The following is a 7531-nucleotide window of genomic DNA, read 5'->3' as shown; positions in this document are numbered from 1 at the left end:
CTACACAATGTGTAACAATGTGCATATAGTTATCAATTCTCTATACTTAACTTGCTGAGACCTCGTTATAAGTTTTTTTTTTCTATAATAAAAACAGCAAATAAACAGCAACACCTAAAGCCTGGTCCCGCCCTATTCAATTAAATCCAAATCTCCAGGGGTTGAGGCTGTAAGTCCTTTGTTGTTTTTGATGATGAAACTATTTTTTCCTCTCAGCTCTGCATGTTAGAGAGATGCACACTAACAGGAAAATCTCTATAAAGTACATTCTCTTTTGAAAAATTTCCATTCCCCTCCCATATTTGCTTCTGATAGCAACTATAATACCTAATGATACCTATTTGGATCAATGGCACCATCATCTTGAGTTAGCTGGCAGGACACTTGAGCGTCCTCCTGAGTTCACTCTTGTCTCCAGCCGCCTCAGACTCCTGTTAATGCTGCATCTTGAGGATCTTTCCATCCACCGCTTCCCCTCTCTCTCTAACTCCATAGCTTTAGGACTGATTTGGTATTTTTCTAAAATTGGAATTTAATTGTGTTGTCTTCATCTTTGAAAAATTTTAACAAATAGCTTTTCAGAATAAAGTTCAAGGCAAACCCAAGATGCCCCTTTTGTCTACTGTACCCACCGAAAGAGAAGAGGTGAAGGTCAAAAGAAGTAAGCTTTTCATAATGCAGTTTATATCCATATAATTTACATTTCTGAGAATTAATCAAATTAGGTTGGAGGTTTTAATTGGGCCTTGCTCTTCCAAGTATTGACATTGATTTGCATATGACTATACATGTCATAGTTAGCTGCATGATTCCCTCTTTGCTGGCTACTCTAGCCGCATCCTCTCTGGCAAGCTGTGCTCCATCATTTCCAACCTACTCTCAGTCCTTAGTAAATGCCATCTCTACCCAGCCTTTGAATTTTCTTACAGCTTGTTTAAATTCTTTACAACACCTTCTCCACCCCTGGCTTTCTCCACCTGACACATTCCTCTTCAGATTTTAAGATCAGATTCTGTGTTCTATTAGTTAAGGGGTGGGAATAGGGTGCTTACAACAGCTGAAGATAGAACAAAGATGGCAGATGGAGCCTAAGGGCTTTGAGTCTGTGCACCTTCAACGCCAAAGCCGCCTTCTTGGGGTCATCCTCACTAACTTCACGGAGTTTATAAGGACCTGCTCCCCTCCCCTCTTCTATTGGCAGGTCAACCAAATAGGAATGCTCTAGAGGAAATGGCACAAAGTTACAAATTTTTAAATGTAGCTTAGAATTGCACATGGAAGTAAGCCAAAGTTTGCAAAATTTGCAAAACTGAGATGCATTTTTACACAGATCCAGGAATGGTTGTAAGGAGGTCCACATAAATATGAAAGAGTTATATAAATACAGGAAGTCACTTTTCTCACCCACCCTAACCACTAAAACTAAAATTGGCATGCCCCTTTTTACTAGTATCCAGCAGAATAGAAAGGGGAGAATCAAATGAGAAGAGAGGGGTTTTATACAGTACACTTTAAATCCATGTAATCTAGTGTTTCTTTCTCAATAGTAATCAAATTGGGGTTTGAGTTTTGAGTGGCCTTTGTAATTCTAAATGTTGTGGTTGATTTGGATATGGCTATTGATTTGCTTTTGAGACTATTGTCTATTTGACAACCAAGGGAAAAAATCTTTTTTGAATCTGACCTGCCAAGTTTGATTCCCAAGGAATGATGAACATCCATTAGAGGGCCCATATATATTAATGAGCTAGAGGGTGTTGAACTGCACACCCTGTAATTATATCCACAATTGCTTCTACATTTAAAACAAATTCTGATATTATTTGCATGCATCATTGAAAACCAATTATTTATACATGTTGTAATTTTGACTCATAAAAAATGAACATTTGTTTTATACTTCTTTGAGGAGGGAAAAATGCAATGAATAGCATATAATAGGGTCTCTAAAATTATCAGTTACCAAAAATATTTCTTTTTAATCCAAGAAGGCCTGTTAAATAGAAATGTTTGCTTTATTTAGTTTGTTTACTTGCTTATAGTTATTCTTATTAAATTCACAAGTCCAAAAAAAAATAATTTGGCTGTGACATAGAAATTACATCCAAATAATTAGAGAAGAATTTGCCCATTGGTAATTAAAGTTTCAGGGTAAAAAGAATTATAAGATTACGTAAGAGATAATAAATAACATTACTTCCCCGTGAGTAACTGTTCCCTTCAATCTTTGGGAAAGGACTGATTTAATTTTTCGGGTCTTTTTAAATTTATTCTACTCAAGTGTGAGTTGGAGGGAAGAGTTAGTTGTGGTTCATAAAGACTAGCTACATGCCAAACAGCATCATGGGAACTAAGAACACAAAGACAAATAAGAAACCCCCCTCCTTAAGAACTTCCATTTTAGTGGGCTGCAATATCTGGAAGTTTTAAACATCACCTACAGGAAGTTATTTGTTACCCAATATGTGTCCATCAACCCTGGGGGAGGCCAACGCACTCAGCCCTTACATCAAATATAGCATGGATCATGAATATTTCACAGGCTACAAAAATGTCTTCAGGCCCATAAAGTTCTGGAACTTATGAGGGAAGATTAAATCTGCTGATGTGAACACACAAAGGAAGCCAACCCAAGCGTGCTCACTTCTCCTGCAGAGCCTTCACAGGTAAGAAACGGCACCATACAGCGGTTTAGAGAAGTCACACGTGCTATTCTGGAATTAGGCCATGGGCAGTCTTTACGTTTCTTGACTCATGACTTAAAGTAACTAATATCACAACTCCCTGCCTCAGTTTACACTGCTGCAAGATAGAAGTGACAACAGTCTTCATCCCTCAGAGTTACTAAGAGGACTAAGTAATTTCCTGCTTAGGACAAGCCCCCCCAAAAAGGACTTTCTAAGTGTGAATTACGATAAGGATCCCATTCACTTTGCAATCCAAGTCCCTTGACATCTTTAGAATCCGGCTCTGAACTCCCCATTAGCTCCTCTTAAGATGAACCAAAGACATTTCCTGGGGCTGACTCGGCAAGGAGAGGGAGCAGGGGTAAAACCGTCCTTGCTCTCTGCTGTCAGGTCTGAAATTACCTCATTAGTGGCTTTTTCTTTTTTTCTATTTTGCATATACTGCAGACTTCGGGGACTTTAAAGAAATCTATCTAAAAATGCAGATTCCCCGGGGAGAGGCTTCTTCTAGTTTCAGGGAGAACAGAGGTGGCAAGTGTGTGGCACTGTGCTGACGGGAAGTGCGGGCTTCACAGCTGCCTTTGTAAATACTGTATTTGGAAAGAAAAAAAAAAAATCCTGGCCCGATGCCACCTTTTCCCCTGGTGCCCTGAGAACGATTGCAGGTCCTTTCCCAAAGCTACATCTGCAAAAGGCAGAACTGGCAGGAACAATTCTCAACGCACAAGTGCCTGGGAAGCCAGGCTGATGAAGAGCTCAGGGGAGTGGAGAGAAGCATCCCAAACCCCTCTGTCAACTGCATCTTCAAGGAAGCGGCTGTGTAAGCCCAGCTCGGTAGAGGCCACAGAATGGCTTTTTCACTCTGTCTTAGTTGTTGAAGGGCGGAGGATGCAGCACCTTGTAACGAAAACAGGACCTGGTGATATGTCCCTCCCATGCCTGATATTCTAAGTCCTGTTGCGGTGGTGGGTCACGTTGCTACAGGAGAAGAGGTGAACTGAAGAAGGTGAGGTTTGCCTGATTAGATCTGCACTGTCCAATAGAAGTAAATGGTGAGACAGACCACCCCGCTAAGAAAAGAAAAAAGAAAGAGGATTAATATCAATGAGGCATTTTATTCTAACCCACAGTAGCCAGAAGATCACCCTTTTACCAGTGATCAATATTTAACAAATATTAATAAGATATTTTACATTTGCTTTCATATTAAGTCTTCAAGATTCAGTGTATGTTTCATATCTACAGCAAATCACAAGTTGGACGGGGCATATCCCAAGTGCTCAGTCACCACGTGTGCCTAGCAGTCATCATTTGGGACAGAGCAAGACCAGATTCTTCTTTGAAAGATGAGATAAAGCAGAAACTTCTAGATTGCCAAACCAATGAAATGCCTTCCATTTGGGTACTTTGGGATAATCTGAAATTCATTTTATAAACTTTACAGCTCCACTCTGATGAATAGCTACTTGTTTTCCCTTCAAACACCAGAAGACAATTGTCACTCCGATCCCAAACCCTTGCTTTTTAGCCTCACCTAAGAAGTATTCTTTTGGTGGATTTCTTTCCATTTCTAAAATTCCCAAGGAGCTCAAGGTAAGGCTTTTCCAGGTATCCTCAGCTGCTTTTAAGAGTTCCCAATTCTCAGCCAGTCTTCGTGGAACACACCTATAATCCCAGCAGCTTGGGAGGCAGGAGCAGAAGGATTGCAAGTTCAAGACCAGCCTTGCAATTTAGTGAGACCTTGCCTCAAATTTTTAAAAAAAATTAAAAGGCTGGGGATGAAGCTCAGCAGTAGAGTATCCCTGGGTTCAATTCCCAGTACTGTAAATAAATAAATAAATCCCAATTCTTCCTGACAAAAGCCCAAAGATCAAGAGCTGAAAAATCCCAGATGGATTCTGGAAACAACAGTTTTCCCACCCACTATTCACATCTTAAAATTATGATCAACCTGGATGATCGTTTAGCTAATAGCATAAGTTTCATGCAGTCAGAAAAGGGACCTGTTTTGCCCGTGTTCCGTGGGGATAGTGTGTTAGCCCCTCTCTCCCAACCCCATAAACCCAATCATGACTGTAACACTGCCCCCAAGTTCAGAAAAACTCAGTCCCAGCCCTCAACCCAATACTCCTCCAACTGTTTTGCTTTTCTTTGTTTCATGTGTATCTTTACAAATAAACAGTTCTTCTCTGGCTCCTATTCAGGATCTCTTGAAGGTGTCGAATCCAGTCTGCACCAGTCCTTCTCTCCATCCAGCCCCCACATTGCCCAGTATTGAAAACCCGCCTCCCATCTCCTTGCTGATATTTCAGAGGCCGCTAGAATTTCTCCTCTGTCCATTGTTATATTCTTGAAGAAATGAGGCATACCCCCAAATCTTTACCTCTTACTATAAACAACCACTGCAAAATTGTATCAAAGTGCTGAAGGATAAATATTGAAGAATTAAAAAGACAGACTATTAAAGAAGCTTAATGTGGAAGTAACTGCATATGGCCAAGTTCAAAGAATTTTCCAAGTTGGCCGGGGGGGGGGGGGTGTCATTTTCTATTACTTCTGCCCTTTGCCATGACTTGTTTTGAGATCCTGCCAAAGGTAGTCAAGATTTAGTACCATCTCTGCAGGCTTCCTACCTTCCAGGAGTAACAGTAAACTCAAGATTGGCCAGAGAGGCTCTGATAGGTGGAATTTGATTATAAGACAGTGGTTGAGTGCCGGCAAGAAACACTGGTCTGGAAAGACTTTGTGCCTGTGACAGTGGCTCTGAATGGTCCCTCTGCCCTCAATAAGCATCATGAGTCACTTAGAATTAACATCTCTGGGCAGTTTAAGGGGTCTCTGTTTGCATGAGATCCATGTCCATGAAAGCCAGGACTAGACAGGCTGAAATGTCCTTTTGTCAGCTAGGAAATGAGCTGGAGGGAGCCCTAACAACAGGAGGTGGGGCTTGGTGGGCAGAGCTGTGGTTTGCAGAGAGGGTAACAATGAAATGACACTCAGTAACAGACAGTCCCTTCTAACGCATTTTCACATTAATCTTTCAGGTCAAAGAATAGTATGGCCATTGCACAGATGGGGACTCTGAGGCTAAAACCTGCTGAGACCAAGTAGCCAAATCAGAATTTGAACACATATTTCCCTATTTTATTCACTCTTCAATACTATCACCTTATTCCCAAATTTTATGCAATTTTTTTGGGGGGGGGTACTGGAGATTGAACCCAGGGCCTTGTGCATGCCAGGCAAGCACTCTACCAACTGAGCTATACCCCCCAGCCCATTATTTTTAAATTTAAAGTCACAATTTATTGTCCTACAATGACTATCTGTAGAGAACTGCTTATACAAAAACAAAGTGTTATATTTTTATTTAACTTTACAAGTGACTTGGAAATTACCTTAACCTACTAGTATGTATTAGGAAGTTTGCTGAAGATGTAGTAATTGTGTGTATATCTGAAGAATATGACATAGCTTTTACAAATTTGGAGGAAACAGTATAGAACAAGAAAACATTCACTTATGACCTGAAGGTCTTTTATTGACTTGAGATGTTTTCCAGCAAGTTGTCCCAGAAAGTGGGCAAAGGGGAGAAAGAATGTGTACAAAGAAAATATCCTCTTTAATGCAGCAAAAAAAGGGCAGCTTTATAAGAAATAACTGCACACATTCACACAAAGGCACACACACGTATATATCCCTCTTCTTTTCCTCCAGGTCTTAATAAAAACTCAAAACAGCTTCTGCAAACACTAGACCATTTCAGACAAAAAAGAAGCGCCCATAGCACTCCCAACCCAATCAATCAAACCCTAGACCAAAAGCACAATTGAGCCATTTTCTTTTTATTACAACAATTCATAAAATTTAGGGAGGGAAGGACCCCGCCATAGTCCCACCAGTCCAACATGACTATTTCCAATTTTAGCCAGTTCTTCCAGTTTTTCTTAATATGCGTATTTCTTTCCAAAGTCTCAAACCTGTAAGTATTTTCTTTGAATTGTACCAAATGTTTCAGAAAAAAAAAAAAAAGATTTTAAGCCTAAATATCATCACCTCCTGTTTCTGTGGTGGGTGTTTGATAGATATTTATTTTGGAAGTTATTTCAGAATTTTATCTCCTGGGAAAAAAGTTTTTGCTTCACTTTGTTTTACTCAAGTTAAAAACCACTTATTAATATTGTCATCGAGTCCCACGCACAAACCAGTGTTTGGTCAAAATGCAAATTTATATGATAACTTATATTTCATAATAATTTCCTTTTCTCACTTCCAAATTACTTTAATACATAAGGCCCATCATCTGTATTAACAAATTGAAATTTATTGTCATTACTTCAGAGCAAAGTGTCATCCAGGTGACATTAATAGATGCAATGTGGTACATGATTGACAGTTTGTTCCATTGGATCATGCTGTCTGGTGTTTAAATAATGCCAGAGTTCAAAGGATTAAACTCCACTAAAGAACTGGTCATTTTAATAAAGTGACTTAATTGATAGCATCTAATTTGCATAATCACTCAGCTCCTAGTCTGGAGCACAAGATTAAGGGGTCTGTACTGCATCCCTCAGGTGTAAGGTCTCTGAGTTGAATTGGATACTTTGATCTCACAAGTGGATTCTTAAAAAATATTTGTCAATTGGATTTTTTTTTAAATCACCTCAAAATATTTCTATTCTAGTGGAGTTTTCCATCAGAATAACTGTCGTGGACAGGAGGAAAGAAATTTGAATTTGTCCTTGAAAAAGGAAAAAAGGATAGCAATCCTACTTAAAAAATACAACCAAAATCTAATTCAGCTCTTGCTGGCAAACTAAATTCTCTGTTATTGATGTGCAGGT

The 7531-nt window shown here is 39.5% G+C and overlaps 1 non-coding gene across 1 annotated transcript; it reads right to left on the bottom strand.

The window, feature by feature from the left end:
• Positions 1-5887: 5887 nt before the first annotated feature.
• Trnaa-ggc (transfer RNA alanine (anticodon GGC)) lies at positions 5888-5960 on the bottom strand. Its single transcript has one exon. It is a non-coding gene; the product is annotated as a tRNA-Ala (tRNA).
• Between the last annotated feature and the right edge of the window lie 1571 nt (positions 5961-7531).

This window comes from Ictidomys tridecemlineatus, chromosome 9 (assembly GCF_052094955.1).
Source record: "Ictidomys tridecemlineatus isolate mIctTri1 chromosome 9, mIctTri1.hap1, whole genome shotgun sequence".
In the NCBI taxonomy this organism is placed as follows: Eukaryota; Metazoa; Chordata; class Mammalia; order Rodentia; family Sciuridae; genus Ictidomys; species Ictidomys tridecemlineatus.
This window is presented reverse-complemented; position numbering and strand designations above follow the sequence as displayed.